The sequence below is a fragment of the Callorhinus ursinus genome, unplaced genomic scaffold (assembly GCF_003265705.2).
Source record: "Callorhinus ursinus isolate GAN/ISIS: 27379988/994484 unplaced genomic scaffold, GSC_fseal_2.0 scaffold4, whole genome shotgun sequence".
In the NCBI taxonomy this organism is placed as follows: Eukaryota; Metazoa; Chordata; class Mammalia; order Carnivora; family Otariidae; genus Callorhinus; species Callorhinus ursinus.
The window spans coordinates 33,105,282-33,122,556 of NW_027397066.1; the positions used below are offsets into that span (position 1 = coordinate 33,105,282).

At 40.2% G+C, this 17,275-nt stretch overlaps 1 protein-coding gene across 1 annotated transcript in view; it reads left to right on the plus strand.

Moving 5' to 3' along the window:
* Positions 1-4,518, plus strand: part of N4BP2 (NEDD4 binding protein 2) — a 124,196-nt gene extending 119,678 nt beyond the window's left edge. The window contains exon 19 of the mRNA XM_025887085.2: positions 4,466-4,518. The gene's annotated coding sequence lies outside the window, so the exon portion shown is untranslated. The remainder of the gene's footprint in view (positions 1-4,465) is intronic.
* Positions 4,519-17,275: the final 12,757 nt, after the last annotated feature.

Here is a 17,275-nt window from a genome sequence, read left to right on the forward strand (position 1 = left end):
AACCATTCTGAGTGCGAGATTCCATCTTGTTCCTCTTTGTGTTCCCAACCTGCTCCAGCACCCCGCACTGAATCTTACACATAGTAGGGGCTCTATAGATGTTTGTTGACTTGAATGGAGTTTACTTTATCTCTATGGCACCTAGATATTTTGACAAAGATTTCACCCTGGGCAGTAGCAGTTGTGATTATTCAGGGACTGGAGGCGTGGGGGATTGTGAGCATGTCATGAAAGTTAAACTTGTTGGTCTAGGCATCTTCACCATAACTTAGATGCAGATGGTCTCTACACCTGGACTGCACAGAAGGAAAAAAAAAAGTAAATTTGTGTTTGGAGGCAAATAATGAAACTGTGAGGAGTCTGAAAACAACTCAGTCACCTACCTCCATAACACAGGTGCTGGTCCAAAAAAGGGTGATTTTATGGTGGGGCAGCTTGAGCTCTCACTCCGGCTGAGTCAGTTCTTTCTAAATTATTATTTGATAGTTATTAATAAATCAAAGGAAAACAAACCGCCCACCTACTGTTTTCCCTCCATGGTTAGTATGTTCACCAAGCTGACCTGTATGTTCTAAGGTGCTTTTTTTCCCCCAAGCTTAAATTAACTAAGACCAGTTAGAGGAGTGGACCTTTCTTTCTTTCTTTCTTTCTCTTTCTTCTTTCTTTCTTTCTTTCTTTCTTTCTTTCTTTCTTTCTTTCTTTCTTTCTTTCTTTCTTTCTTCCTTCCTTCCTTCCTTCCTTCCTTCCTTCCTTCCTTCCTTCCTTCGTTGGTGGGAAATGGAGAAGCTTCTTATCTGGGGAAGTTTTCATATTGTCATGGAGAGAAATGCACGTGCACACACACACACAGGGGTAAACCCACACAAATGAAATCCCCTCTTCAGAGAAGCCAGCTACAGGAAATTGACTTATGCACAGGAACTTGCTAATCTCTATCGTCACATTCCGATTGTTCCTGCCACCTCAGTCACTACGCACACTACACCCAACCATCTTGGGTTGGATTCTCTACCAGCTCGCCTCTTATATTTTTGGTTCTTCCAATGTGAATCAGTTATATTCTTGGGGAGGAAGGAATCGTTGATCCCAGAAGGAAATCCTAAGAGTGAAAGGGCTCGGGTAGCTTTTGCTTTTACTTACCTGCACTGAACAGATTAACTTCCAGAGTCAGTCATTTTGGTGTCAAGAAATTTCTTCGGCATTCTACAACAGGTAAGACTTTTACTTCTTTAAAAATATTTCCTCAGTGTCAAAAGAAATCTCTCCAGTTTATGTAGCTTTTACTCTAGGCTAAACACAGTAATGATCTTGCTCTACCTGTTGTAAAGTATGAAACCATTTTATGGGGGAAAGGGGAGTTGCTCTGGTGTCCAACTCCCCCCACCATCCTGACAAGATGCATATAGCTTTTGAAACGTTACAGGTTATAATAGTTGGCTTTTGTTTTTTCAGATATTCTCCTAGAGAATTCAAATGCTTGTGACTGACTATGACCGAGTTCAAATATTTGGGTAGTTTAAGTATCACCCTGTGTTTGACAAGTAAATATAAAGATCCTCTCAGTTGTACAAATGAATTTTTTTTAAAGATTTATTTATTTATTTATTTGTCAGAGAGAGAGAGAGGGAGAGAACATGAACAGGAGGAGCGGCAGGCAGAGGGAGAAGCAGACTCCCTGTTGAGCAGGGAGCCTGACGTGAGGCTCTATCCCAGGACCCTGAGATCATGACCTGAGCCGAAGGCAGACGCTTAATGACTGAGCCACCCAGGCGTTCCTGTACAAATAAGAGTTTTAAAATTTTCTAAATCATAAAAGAAACCAACCAAAATTCTGATGATAAGGATTTGGATCTGGAATTCCTAGCTTGTTTGTTGCGCCTATTGCCAGTGCTCAAGTCCTCTTTCCACAAGTGGCATGTGATGCATAAGTATCTATTTTTAAATTGAATTAAATTAAATTTAGTTTTTGAGGTGGTTTGGTTTGGAGACATGCTGTGAAGTACCATCAATAGCTTGGGTTGTACCTAAATAAAGCCATTGGGAAATCACTAGTTTTAAGTGCTTCCCTAAATTAAAGCTGCCATTGAAATATTCAGGCAAGCAATAAATAGTCAATAATCACTTAATGATTCCAAGCTGGTGCTGTGGAGGATATAAGAGAAATGTAAGGAATCCTCTACCCGAAGGAATTTATAATCTAGTAGTCATGGTGAGAAGTAAAATTCAGAAAGCAGTGCAAGATGGGAATTGTGTGAATACTGGGGTGATGTGGGCTGTAAGTTACAGGAGTTCCAAGAAGGGGGTTTGAGGGTAAGCTAAAGTGGGTCTGGAAGTCATGGCCTTGGAAAGACGTGAGATTTGAGTCGGTGGAGAAAGGGGAGGTTAATTCGCACTGTGTAGGCAAAGACACAAAGCTGGGACTGATGAGATGAGCAGTCCAGTGGAGGAGACCGGCCCCCCAAAAGAAGAAAGTTTGTTTTACACATTGTCAGGAAACAAGCTTGGAAAATTTGGGTTATAGACAGGTTACAGAGGACCCTGAGAGGCTGCTGAGCAGAACAGATGCCTTTCAGTAGTGTTCTGGTCTTCTTAGGCAATCAGGCTCCTCTTCTCAGCTCTCCCAGAATTCCAAGTGACAGGGAGCCAGAGGTCCCGGCCTCTTCGTGTTGGTGCTACTTTATGCATCTGTGCCTGAGGGTTCCTGTAAGACTCCATTTCTAGTTCTTCCATGTCCATCATCCAGTATTAAAGTGGTCTTCCTCTTGGGAAGATGAGCCGGTTGACCGAGTGAGCCTCTAGTCTTCAAAAACCAGTCCGAACATTCCATGAAATCTGTATTGCTTCCTTTGCATATCTGAATGAGATGTTATGTATTAGCTGGTACTTTTCCCCCAGTGATTCAGAGCATTTTTTTTTTTCTGAACTGTGAACAGTTTGCATCCATCTAATAACAAAAATACAGTATGGTGAACAAGAATCCAGACTTTGGAGCCAGATTACCTTGTGTTGAATCTGGTGCTTTTGCTTCCGAGCTGTGGGAACCTCGGACACACATTCTTCAATCCTCAGATTAAAAACAAGTATCTGTAAAGTAGCTCTAATAACTGAAAATACCTATGTCAGAGAGTTAGGTATAATTCTCTGTAAGGATAAAAATGAGATAAAAATATGTAAAGCATTTAGCCTAGTGCCTGGCACAAAATAAACTGTCAAGAAATGTAGCTATTATGGTTGTTATTAAGAACTTGGTGGGGACATGAGAGTGAAGATGATATGGTCCCTGGCTGGGAACAAGATATTTGTAAGCAGCTCTTTTAATGCCAGTGTTCCTTTCAAAGGAAAAACGGGGCTAATGGGTGAAGGCTGGACATTAATATTTTTTGAACACCAAGTATGGAATAGGCACAGTGTTAGCTATTTTATAGCAATAATATATATATGAGAAAAGGAAAACAAGATTAGAAATGGACTTTTTAAGCCTTTCCATATCTGATTGTCTGACTTAGGAGACAACGCTTTGAGTGACTTCTGTGTTATTTGTGGGCATCTGGGGCTGATGTTGCTCTCTGAATGCTTTGGGTGGAATTTTAGGGGTGTTTTTGGCATTAGAGGCAGAGGTAGAGGGTGACTCTTCTTCCCTGGCCAGCTTAAATTAAATTATTTAATTTTATAGTATTTCAATTTTAGTGCCAGCAAGACATAACCAAAAATCCATTTCTATTCACTGACCATGTTGACAAGGAGTGCCCAAAGTGCCGATCTGGTTTCTAGATGCTTGGGTCTCAGGTGACCCAAGATTGAAAAGTGTCCTGCTTTCCTGTTCCACTCTCCAGACAAGAGATTTTGGCGGGGGGGGGGGATAGAAAGCACCCTTTTGAAAAAATGCAAATATGGCCAATATGTTCATTATACAGGGATTTCTCAAATATGTGTGCAATTACCTTGGTCAAATAGTAATATTGTTTCCCTTCTAGAGCCCCACTAATAACAGAAGGGAGGAAAGTTTGGGGCTTTGTGTATGCAAAGGGGTGAGCCCAAGTCAGGCTAGGGTGCCAAAGTGGGGCATGACAGGAGCCAGCAGGACAGTAATGGGTGCTGGGGGGGGCAGTGCAAGAAGGAGGGTGTCCAAGATGGAGAGGGTGAATGGAGGCAGGTGGACAAGCACCAGAAACTAAGTCTCCTCCTACGTGGCTCTTTAGTCATTTGACTCAAGCAGCTGCTTGAAGCCCCAAGCAACCTCTTGGTGCTTTGTGTAAGAAGATGTACTGTTCCCTGGATGTGGACAGTTGTTCAGAGATGATTTGATTTGTTTGGTTCTGGCCCGGAATCGTAATTCTTAAACTTGGCTGGACATCAAAACCACTTAGGGAATTTTTAAAAACTAGCACTTCTCATGTATCATATAGCAGCCCTGGGGTTTGGTGCAGGAATCTCTGTGATAATCAGTACAAACCCTTTCCCCCAGGTGACTTCGAGGCAGCTGTTCTATGGGTGAGCATTTGAGAGCCATTAATCCAGAACTCTTCTAACGGGGCTCCAAGCACCAAGATGGTAAGTTGAGTAAGTGCTGAAATGAGGCCAAACGATCTTCTCTTTGTTGTGATTAATATTGACATACAGAAGTATTTTCCTTTGTTTTGAATTTATTTCTTAGGAGAATTCCTGGGGCTGGGATGACTGAGTTAAAGGTGTGGACATGTTTAGAGTTTTCATCAACCATATTTACATTTTAACAATCAAGTGGCAAGGCGCCACTCTAAAACTTCTGTTATATACATAGAGAGGCTGTTCATTATTACTCAGGGAAAGCCCAAAGAAAGGAATTTGCTTTCAAGGGAGAAAGTGCCAAATCACCTTTCCATTTCTCTTTTCCAGTAAAACAGAATACTAATGAATTACTTTTGGAAGAAAATGTCAAAACATTACAGAACACTCAGTTGCTTCTTAGAGTCTAAGTTGGAGCTGCCTTATCTCTACGCTTGGTTTCTTTTAATACTGTAGTCAGCAGTGACCTCTTCCCCATTTCGTAGAAAAGAAAACCAAAGAGGAGAGTGGTTAAGTAACAGGCAGTATGGTTCTAATCACATTTGCCGTGAGAACTGTGCATAGTCAGTCACTTAGTCATTGTTTGAGTTAATAAATAATGGAGTAGTTGTGACAGGTGATCCTGTGAAAAAACACTAGTGGGTAAGTGCATGAAGAGAGTATTGTCCAAACTGGGGGAGGGTGGGTGGAATTAATTAACCCAGATAGACCTCCTGCTCTATTTTTTTTTGCATTATGCTTTATTCATTATATATTTGCATAACTTGCTAATCTAAAAGCACGGTCATTGTTTGTTGCAACAGATGGGAATAGGGTGAATTTTCAATGGCTTCGGTAAAAAAAAAAAAAAAAAAGACATGCTCTTGCAAAATATTCAAGTGAGATATTTGTAGTGGTGTGCGGGAGCCTGCCTGTGCTCGTTTGCAAGAGCCGATTGTAATATTTCCAGAAATTTTGCAATTTTGTTAAACACAGCCACCATTAAAAATTAAATTCTATAACTTACAGTTCAAGAAATTATGTTAAAAATAAATGTAGTAAATACTCAAAACACATTACTTCCTAGTTATTTAATACATTTTGCTATTTTTGATGCTCTTGAACTTACTTCAAGTTTGATAGGAACATTATGTAATAGTGCGCTACTGAGCATCTCTTTCCAACTCTGCATTCAGGTTCGTGGCTTGAACCTGGACACAGTAGGAGTGTTTACTCCACGGAAATTGGCAAACACCATAAATCAGGCTCCCCGCACTATTTTTGAGGAGACGCGGTTAAACATCTTATCAATATACCATAAAGGAACAATGTAAAATACAAATATGGCAACTTGGCAATATGTGTTAAGAACCATTAAAATGCTCATACATTTTGATCCCTTAATTTTATCCCTGGGAATTTATTCTAAATAAATAATTCAAAGTAGGAAAAAATAACATGCAGGAACATATTCACTCATAACCTAAGGAATAATGATTCTGGCAACATTAATTCTATGGAGTACTTTGTAGTCATTAAAGGCAATGACTTTATGGTAGCTATGAAAATATATTTGGTATGGTGTTAAATTAGAAAAAACAGGATTAAAATTTTCACTTATATTCTGATCTTATTATGAATGAAGATTAAATGTGAGGGTAAAACAATGCAAGCATTTAGTGGGTTAGTATGGTGAAATAATGGAGTTTTGGTTTTATTTCATTTATTGGAGTAGTGGTGTGTGTGTGTGTTTAAAAAAATATGGAGAGGGCCTGTAAATATGTGATCTTAAGCGGTTTTAGCATTTTGTGGTCCAGATGAGGTTTGCCTTTGACATGCAGTTATGACAGGCAGGTATGTGACTCTCTGGGCTGGGTATTGTAAAGGGAGTTTGGACCCAGGCAATCTGGAGTGGTAGATGGTAAAAGGGTTTCTTTCTTTCTTTTTTTTTTTCTTCAAGATTTATTTATTTATTTATTTATTGAGAGAGAGAGCAAGTGAGCGTGCACACCCCTGAGCAGGGAGAGGGGGAGGGTGGGGAGGGGAGAGGGAGGGGCAGAGTGAGAGGGAGACAAACAGACTCCCTGCTGAGCTGGTAGCCCGATGGGGGGCTCGATCCTAGGACTTTGAGATCCTCACCTGAGCCAAACGAAATCAAGAGTCCGCAGCTTAACTGACTGAGCCATCCAGGTGCTCCATAAGGGGGTTTCTTTAGGGCAGCTCAGGAAGGAGGAAGGAGTGACTGACTGGGTATTGAAGACTTGCTAACATAGACTGCAGAGGCTGAGAAAGAACCCAGAGAAAATCAACTGGCAAAGCCCAGAGAGAGTAGAAAACATTTCTTTGGAATAGACAGGGAAATGCTGGCCCCAGAGATGAGCAAGATGGATGCGAAAGCAGTTAGATTTAGATCTGAAAACAATAGGACTCAAACCAGAGTGGAAATGATTCTCCTAAATCATGGGTTCTCAAATTTTAGTGCATTTAAGGGTCATCTGGGTGGATGGGGGTCATGTTAACAAACGCAGCCTTCTATGCTCCACCTCTGGATTCTGATTCAGTTGGTCTAGGGGTTGGCAGGAAATGTTCATTTTTCACAAGTCTTCCCACTCCGTAAAGTTTTTTGATACAAATGGTCTGCAGGTCATACTTTGAGAAACACTGCCAGATTAAAGGTAATAGTTTGGATGGGCCGAGGGAATGTATATCAGTGTGTGTGTGTGTGCGTGTGTGTGTGTGTGTGTGTATTGAGTCTGTAGAGACAAACTAAAAACAGGAGGCCGTCCTTATGGCACTCCTTAACTAAATATAGTTTGCACCACCAAATTCCCTTCCACCGTGAAACGACTTTTGTGAGGCATTGGACCCACTGGAAGTAGCTGTGAACGAGGGTACTACAAGGAGGTAACACAGACAGGAGGTCAGAGGGAGAGTCTAGGACCTGTCACCATTCTCTTTCAGACCCTGGGAGGTGGTCATCGAAAATAAACGTGAGTAGAAAAGCAGTGCTATAACCAGAAAACATTTTGGACCTCAGTGTATGAAAGAAGCAAAGAAAGTCTAATTTTTGATGAAATGTAGTACTTTTTTTTTTTTTAAAGATTTTTATTTATTTATTGAGAGAGAGAGAGAATGGTAGAGAGCATGAGAGAGAGGAAGGTCAGAGGGAGAAGCAGACTCCCTGCCGAGCAGGGAGCCCGACGCGGGACTCGATCCCGGGACTCCAGGATCACGACCTGAGCCGAAGGCAGTCGCTTAACCAACTGAGCCACCCAGGCGCCCGAAATGTAGTACTTTCTTATAAAGAACTGTAGCACTCAAAATAGTAATAACACCAGACATATGCCATGACAGCAGCACATCACAAAATAAACATATGAAAGTAAATGATATTGCAGCAACAGGAGCCATGATACTGAGGTTATCTGCTTCGCCTGGCTTTAGAAGAGCTTTAGTAATTGTAGTAAGCTCTCAAATAGCCTTTCATATCTTGGGTTCTTCCACCTTTATCCTGAAGATGAATCTTTTACTTTAAAAAAGTTTCACATTCCCTATCATCAGGGCCGCTAGTCTCTAGGGACATGGATGGCATGATAAATCAAGAATAAATCACAATCCTTCTTAGCACTAGAGGCACCACTCAGGGTCTGTTGGGTGTGTAAGGGTGCACCTCCTGACTATCCTATTCATGAAATACCCACTCAAAAGGGTTTTTCATGGACAGATTGGCTTACACTTCAGAGCAGTGTTTCCTAATCACTTTTTTTTTTTTCTTGCTCACAAATTCCTTTAAGAATCTGTTGAGAACCAAAGACCTTCTTGAGAAAAAGCCCAGGAATGCAGGAACATGCACATTTGCCATACAATTTTAGGGGACTTTGGGGCCCTCTGAAACCCATCCATGACTTCCCACTAGTCCAGAGTCCTCATATGAAGAACTCCTGCCTCAGAGGTTGTCAATACAAAAAAGTTCTGATTATCGCTGATGCTGGATTTAGCTGCCAAGAGAAATGCCGACTTCCCAGGTGATGGTTAAAATGAGGACAAGATGGCAGACATACGTATAGTTTTATCGTACTGGATCCTTAACTTGAGTAAATGCGTGGACATGTGGGGCGGAGTCGGTTTTCAGAATATCTGTGACTCATGCTCTAAGTCCTTAATTCTGAGATTATAAGATTATAAGAGATTATGTGAAGCCAGAGTTAGTTCCCATTTGGGAAACCAATCTCTCAAAATTCTACTTTTCTACATGGTCATGTGGTTCCTTTTGGAAATGTAGGCAGGTTGTAAGTACTGATATGGCCAACTCCAGAGTATAGTGACAGGTGTGGGGCCAACTGTCGCCCCCCGGTGAATACTGGATACTTGGCCAGGCTGCTTTTCTGTTATGTGCTTGGTTCTGAGTGTAAAACATAGGTTTTCCTATCTGAAGCTGAGCATCTGTTTAGGCCGTAAGAACTCTGGAGATAAGTCCTTTCCCTGTGTAGCCTTAAACCACAGAAGCTCAGTTGGTCATCTTTTGTGAGTGGGTACCTGACTTGCAAATTGGAGAACTGGGTGTTTTTGGTAGGAATGTCACATCTTTGTTAATCTCCTATCTGCTTGGACTGTGATAGGAGCTCAGACAAGGTCTGGAGATTTACCTCAAACCCAACAGTTTAAATTAGCCAATTCTGTTAAAAGTGATAAGACCATGTTATTGTGTCATGTTAGTAGAGTGGGCAGATACAGGATGGGGAGTGGAAATGCACCCCATCTTCAACCTTCCATAGAAAAAATATGGGCAATTGGCTAAATGAATTGTGAAATATGAGTCAGGCTGCTCTTGGTCTTGCATAGCGTAAGGGTTATACATTTTTTTAAAGATTTTATTTATTTATTGGGGGGGAGAGCACAGAGGGAGAGAGGGAGAAGCAGACTCCCCACTGAGCAGGTGGCCCCATGTGGGGCTCCATTCCAGGACCCCGAGATCATGACCTGAGCCAAAAGCAAAGGCTTAACTGACTGAGCCACCCAGGCACCCCAGGATTATACATCTTTTTCAAGGTAGAAAAAAAGTCTATGACAAATATATTCAAATAATTAGTGCAGCTCAACTTCTACAACCAGTTTAAGTATTGTACACCTATGGCTGGGTCTCCTACCAATTTCAATTCAGTGTATTCAATGTAGTTAATTTATTTTAATTTAATACATTCAATGCATTTTAATAATACTGCATCATAGAATACTCAGTTACAGCCCACAAAACAGAAATAGTCCATGTACACCAAAGGCCAATAGCAAACACTCCACCCCTCTTGTCTCGTGAACATTGCCCTCCCTGCTGCGTCCTTGTGCCTGGCCACCTAGTTGCCAATGCAGGGAACTGACTGCACGTATCTCTTCTTTAATGCCTTTGCATTCTTTCAGAGGATCCTTTCTTTGGGACAGGACCCCTGCTTTTCCTTTCCTTTCCCCGCTGCCATTCCAGCTGATGCCTTCTTAAGCTCTCCCGAACAAACAAATCTCAACCTGAACCTTCTTCTCAGTTGCCACAAAATTTTTTTCCTGCATCTGTCCCCATTGAAAATGATCTCAACCATGATTGAGAAGTGTAAGAATGCCTGTGAATGCCAACAGGGAAAAGGAAAGCCATATATTTCAATTCAAATTTAAATGATATGAAGCCACTGCCATCAACTACAAAAACCCTTAAAGGATTTAGAAATCCCCTTTGGTATACTTTCTTTAGATAAAACCTGGTTTTCTTTAAGCTCCAGTATCTTTGAGCAATAACTTGTCAAAATTCATACCAGTAGTCTCTCTCTCTCTCTTCTTCTGGTTGTGATAAGGGAGTACAGAGGGTGTTGGACGTACATACAGGAAATAGGAGGGGAAAAGGCAGAAAAATCTCACTTGTTGACAGTACCACAATTTCCTACATCTGCTAAAATAATATTGTCACTATATTCCTATACACAGACTATCTGGTAATATCAGAGAAATATCTGTAATAATGTGGACTTTCACAATATAATAGTAATACATGTTCATCTTAGCAAATGTGGCGTGTAACCTTTAATTTAAATATAGGTGTATATATTTTATTCGTAAGTATTTAATGAAGTTTTTACACATTTAATACGTCATCATGCTAGTGCTTTCCCTCCAAAATGTGCAGAATGTATAGAAAGAAGCTCAAAGTAAACATTGCTTCCTAATATAATAGGAACACAGCCGATGCTTAAATGGATCACTTGAATTAATGAAGGGCTGGAAACCATGGTATCTTTGCTGAGTCCCATCACTACCTTTTCTTTCTTTTCATCCTCTCTGTCTCAGGAAGAGCAGTCTCTAAATGTGGATTGTGGCATTGTTTCTATTCAATTCTAGAGCCGTAAGAACACATGGACAGCAGGGGAGTTCTATATAAAACCTGGATCAAAAGTTCAAAACCCAAACCAATAGTTTTGGATTTCCCCAAGGGCTACCCATTTGACATGTCACCCAGGAAAGACCCAACACACAGATATGTGGAAGGAAAAATAAAAGTTCTCTTCCAACAGGGGCTAGACTCTTGTGGTTTTCAGTGTAGAAAGTAGATTGTACAATTGTACTCATGAGAAAAAAATCACCAGCACTTTCAGCTTCAGCTTATGTTCATTTTTATTTTCGACGTGGGACCAGCCAAACTTACGAAGTTACATGATTTTAAAACTTCCCCTGGTTAGCTGATCCTTTCTTCAGAGGCTGTCAGGTTAGCTGGTCCTTTCTTCAGAGGCTGTAATGATCATGATTTAAAAAAATTTTCCTACATTCAGTCACGATACTTGGAATTTAAATGTTAGTGTTCCTTCCATTATATATTTGGTCATGACTGGTTTTATTTCTCAACATGTATGTAGCTCATTATTTTATCTGTCATTTGTAATTACTTTTCTTTCTTCTGCCAATTTTGAGAGTGCTGAACAATTCTTAAATACTAGATTGTTAACAAATTAATTACTGGGGTAAAATGTAGGATAAATAACAAAACAAATTTAGTTGCCTTCAGAGTCTTTTAGAGTTTGATCAGGAACTTTCAAATTATTGTCAAGTTTTTCCTTTTCCTATAAAATATTGGCCAAAGTACAATTTATAAACAATGTCACCAGTCAGTCAGGGAAAAACAGTCGAATGATCCTTTCTTCTCACTACTTAGTAGGCTCTGTTCCAAATTATTATTTTGAGTTATTTTAGATGGCTATTAAAAGGCCTCTTTTCAGAAAAAATTGCAAGGAACTGGGCAGTAGGAATGACTAACCTTAAAATGTTTATAACCTTTGACCCCTTCTAAGAGTTATTTGTAAGAAAACAAGAAATATTTAATTATAATATAAAAGCTTTTTAACACAAAATTTTTTTATAATAAAGAGACCTAAAAACCAGCTAAAATGTCCAACAGAAAGGTATGATTAAATAAATTATATTTAAGCCTACTAAATATTTATTAAAATATTTTTTGAGTGATGTTTAATGACAAGTAAAAAGTTAGAGTATAAAATGATATATTTTTGCTTAAAAAGTCCTATCTATGTTTTTTATACACGAATTCAGAATGTGAAAATAAACCAATATATTAAAAATTATCATCTAGTGTGTGGTAAGATTACATATAATTTTAAAATGTTTTTGATTTTTCTTGTATTTCCTGTAATTAGCATGTATTATTTATATAACAAAAAGGCCCAAACTCCTTATTAAAATAAAGTCAATTTGTGGTGTTATGCTAATGAAACTAGTAAAATGATTTTGATATGAAAATTATTTTGACATTGTGAAGGCAACCCAATGCTTTGAGAGCCCTAAACCTATAATTAAATTTTACCTTTTAAGATTTTGAGGATCTTTAGCTTTAGAGGGATCTCAAGTCTCTTATACCTTGAAACTTGATAAGCCTTCGAAAAATCACTTTTAATGGGAGATGTTGGAGTTATTGAATAGGTTTGTGAGTGGTTTATGTTTTTAAAATAAGAGAGAATTAGCTTTAGCTATAATAAGAATTTAAGCAAAGTATAAAACATGCAATTGATGAATATACATGACTATTTAAAAATTTTTATGTGACAAGATTCCCAAAGGTATCCTTTAAGAGGCACATTTTCCTGATGCATCTAAATATTTAACTTAGAAATAATTGACTTTTAGATATTTTGAAAGACATACCTACTAGGCAAATCATAAATGTATTCACTCTGGTGTAATGTAAGGAAATCACCCTGTAGCCTTTCATGGCCATTTTTCTACACAATAATAGATCCAAAAGTCTTATTAGTTTTAAGTGCTGAATATTAGTTGGAATCTTTTTAAATTATTTCAAAGTTGATTAGTTTAGCAAAGAAGAGAGTTTTCCTTTTAAACATGAGTGCAATCTCATGTTTGATTTGTGTAATATTCTTGGTTACATGTTTTGTTTTTGTGTGTGATTGTCTCTGGCTTTGGTTTAACAACAACTCATGATCTTGTCAGGACAGCTGTGGTTGGTGAGACATATCATACAGGTTCGTAATGATTTCAGCAGCAAGTTATACCATACCTGGCTAACAGTAACTTACAAAAATCCTGATTAACTTCTCCCGTATAACAAGAAGTCTGGACCTCTCTGTCTCTGTCATGGGCTCAATGGCTCTGTGGTCTTCTCTTTCATCGTGGTTGCAAGATGGCTGCAGCAGCCTGGAGCCCCGTGTATTCATTATCCATCCCGAGGCGTAGGACTGGGTGGAGACGGAGGGAGGTGAGGTTGGCAGGGGCTCTCTCTTTTTCTAGGAAAGCAAGAAGTTCCCCAGACACCTCTCAAACAGGTAGCAGCTTCCATGTTGCTGCCAGAACTGGGTTACATGGCCAGCCCGGCTTCGAGGCAGGTGGAGGAATAGGAAATAGAATTGTTTTAATTGTCTTAGACCAGGCATTCATAACAGGGAGGGAGGGACAGGGCTGGAGTGGGGCCGGGAGGGGTGGGGGTGGGTGGCATAGCATGGTGAGTTAGGGATAGGGTGGTGCTTTGATACCATCCCTAACGAAAGATAGAGTTTTTTAGTGGAGAAAAGAGGCAGAAAAAACTCTTACTCTTTTTATATATAAAGATACACAGATATATACAGATATACATATAATACATAAACAGACATATATATGGTATTAATATTTCATGAGTGGGGCGATTAGGAAAAAAGTGTCTAAAAATGCCCTTGGGAATGATCACAAAAAAAAAAGTTGAGGGGTGCCTGGGTGGCTAGGTCAGTTAAGTGTCTGACTTTGGCAAAGGTCATGATCCTAGGTCCTCAGGTCGAACCCTGCAGCGGGCTCCCTGCTCAGAGGGAAGCCTGCTTCTCCTTCTCCCTCTGCCTCTCCACCCCGCTCATGCTCTCTCTCTCTCTCAAATAAATAAATAAAATCTTTAAAAAAAAAAAAAAAGTTTGAGAAACACTGGCCTACACCAAGCGCGATCCATTCCTGAGGCTTTGCATATAGTCTTACAAACAAAATTGGATTCTATTACTAATGACAAAGAGACGCACAGATATCGAATAGAAAACTAACAATGCCCGCCACAATGTCATAGATTAAATTAACGAGCAACTTGCATGATCTTGTAGTTGGCGGTCTTCTCTCATTGAACTATGAATTTCTTAAGCATAAGCACTGTGTCTGATTCATCTTTGTATATTAGTATGCCAGGCCCTCCGTACATATATTTTGTAGATTGAATGGAACCTAACATACGTTTCACAGCTGGACCAGTTACCAGATATTTGAACATATCTGCCTACCCAAAAGCCTTCTGCAGCTTCCCATTCCTTACAGGCACGAGGTCTGCTTGTCATTCTCGTTTCTTACCACTTCCGCGACTGGTACCTGGGCTCCCCACACACTGATCTGTTTGGTCCCGAAACACATCCTTGGTCTGAATCATCTGTGCTTTTGCACCTGCTGTTCCCTCTCTTGTTAACCATCAGACTCCTTTTCCCTCGAGACTCTATTTGAAGTCCCTTCCTGTGGGAGTCCTGAGGCCGTTCCACTTGCCTGGAAGGCTTTTTCCTTCCTCTCCAACTCTTTCAAACCCTTCCCTGCACAGCCTGGTTTAAGTCCTGCTTCCTCCCCGAGTTCTCGAGGGCGCCCCCAGCCCACATGCGTCTCCCTCATCTTTGAATCCTACTGTGTTTCTGCTCTGTGTCATTCTTGGACGTGCCTCATTAAATAACTCGGTGTTTGAAATGTCTCTGCTGGTTGCCCGACTCACGCATCTATCTGTATCTTTTCTCCACACTAGGCTAAATTCCAAGTAAGCAAGGCAACTCCTACAACGTCCGGTGTTGTGCGGCGCATCCAGGAAACAATTAGTCAGACTTGGTTAAATGATAGATATAATTGATAAATAGCAATAAGTAAAATGAAAGCCAATAAGTACTTGGCAATTCTGTTTTCTCCAGTTCTAAAACCCACTGTATTTGTGTGTGTGTGTGTGTGTGTGTGTGTGTTTTAAAGATTTATTTATTTGACAGAGAAAGAGACAGCGAGAGAGGGAACACAAGCAGGGGGAGCTGGGGTGGGAGAAGCAGGTTTCCCGCTGAGCAGGGAGCCCGATGCGGGGCTCAATCCCAGGACCCCGGGACCACGACCTGAGCCGAAGGCAGATGCTTAATGACTGAGTCACCCAGGTGCCCCTATTTGTGTTTTAACATGAATATACCTGGCATCATTGGGATCCGTTCACAAGAGAGAAATCTAAAGGCCTTACTGAGGAGCTAGAAGCTGGTGCTCACTCTGTTCCGCCTTCCAGTTCCTGATGCTCTCTGCATAAGAGAATTGGAGGCATGGAAATGTGGTGTTAAAGCTCAGGGCTTTGAAGTTAACCAGAGACAAGTTTTTTAATTTCTCCGGACCTCAGTCATCATATTTGTGAAATGGGGATAGTATGATTTACCATGTGGGATTGTTGTGATGACAAAATGAGGTCATATATGAAAGGGCCTGTTTCAGGATCTGGTTCTCTGTAGGCACTGAGTGAAGGTGTGTGGATAGTTTGGCTTGTCAGCCTAATGTTTTGGGGTGGGGGGCAGTACGTTTTTGCTTTACTGAATTTCCCTCTCAATATTCCCTTGAAAAGAGGAAGTAACTTAGGTGTACTTTTTAAAAGGGTATTTCTATTTGAGGAATTGGCATAAGGGTAGTACACACATTTCATAGCATTTTGAGCTGGAACGAAACGCTCTTGTGTTATGGATGATGAAAGTAACGCTTCAAGACAGTGAGCAGCTTGCTCCTCCTTCAAGGCCAGTGGCAAAGATGAAATTGAACCCAGATATCCTGACTCATGTTTGGAGATTTTTCTCCTTGTGTAGGGTTGCCAATCAGGCAAATAAAAAAGCCTGGAATGCCAGTTAGATTTTGAATTTCATTTTTTTTAAGATTTTATTTTTATTTATTTGACGGAGAGAGAGCGAGCACAAGCAGGGGGAGTGGCAGGCAGAGGGAGAAGCAGGTTCCCCGCTGAGCAGGGAGCCCAATGCGGGACTTGATCCCAGGACGCTGGGATCATGACCTAAGCCGAAGGCAGTTGCTAAACCAACTGAGCCACCCAGGTGCCCTAGATTTTGAATTTCAGATAAATAACTTTTTAGGATAAGTTATATTCCATGAACATCAGTTGAAGTTTAAAAAACCACACCTGTTTGGAGAACAAATGAGAAAAGAATAGATGTGCAGGACATATCTGGTAAATAATTATGCTTATTGTCAAATGTTTTAATAAGCATTGAGACTTTGCCTTTCCAAGGAAAAATGGCACTTTGGGGGAAGTGAGAGTGTTGATCTTTTTAAAAATTTGTTTTATTGTAAAAATTCAAATACACCTAGGGCTCCTGGATGGCTCAGTCAGTATGGGTCTGCCTTCGGCTCAGGTCATGATCTCGGGGTCCTGGGATGGAGCCCTGTGTCGGGCTGCCTGCTCAGTGGGGAATCTGCTTCTCCCTCTCTCTCTGCCCCTCCCCACTGCTCGTGCTGTCTCCATCGCTCTCAAATAAATAAATAAAATCTTAAAAATATTCAAATACATTTAAAATTCCCCATGCCCATCGCCCAAATTCAGCAATTATCAAGATATTGCCATATTTGTTTCATCCTGTTTTACCCTTTTGCCTACATAAAGTAAACCCCAGACATCCATGTCACTTTGCCCACCTATACTATCCATCTCTAAAATCAAGAATATTTTCTTACAATTCCATGCTGTCATTATCCCACTTAACAAAATTAGCAGCGATTTTTTGGAATTTTCTAATACCCAGTTTATAATCATATTTCACTGACTGTCTCAAAAATACCTTCTTACAATTAGTTTATTTAATTCAGGATCCAGAGTCCATCCATTATATAGGTGTTATGTCTCTTAAGTATCTTTGATATTCCTTATTTTTAGTGACAAAAATGAACTGATGAAGAAAGACACCGGTTGATGTTTTGGGGTAATTTTATTAGGCTCATAGCAAGTTGCTAGATTGCTCTTATGTAGATGTTAAAACCGAAAGAGGTTTTGCAAACAGGGATGTCATAAATGATTATGTATAAGGCGATCAATTCCGATGGTTCTGTTGCTTTGTTTACAGTAGATGGAAAGAAAGAAAATGGAGAGAGATTTTGTTTTGTTTTATCTTTTGGGCTGATTGTTTTTTGTGTGTTGAAGCTGATTCACATATAATATGGGGGAAAATAACATAATAATCCTTCC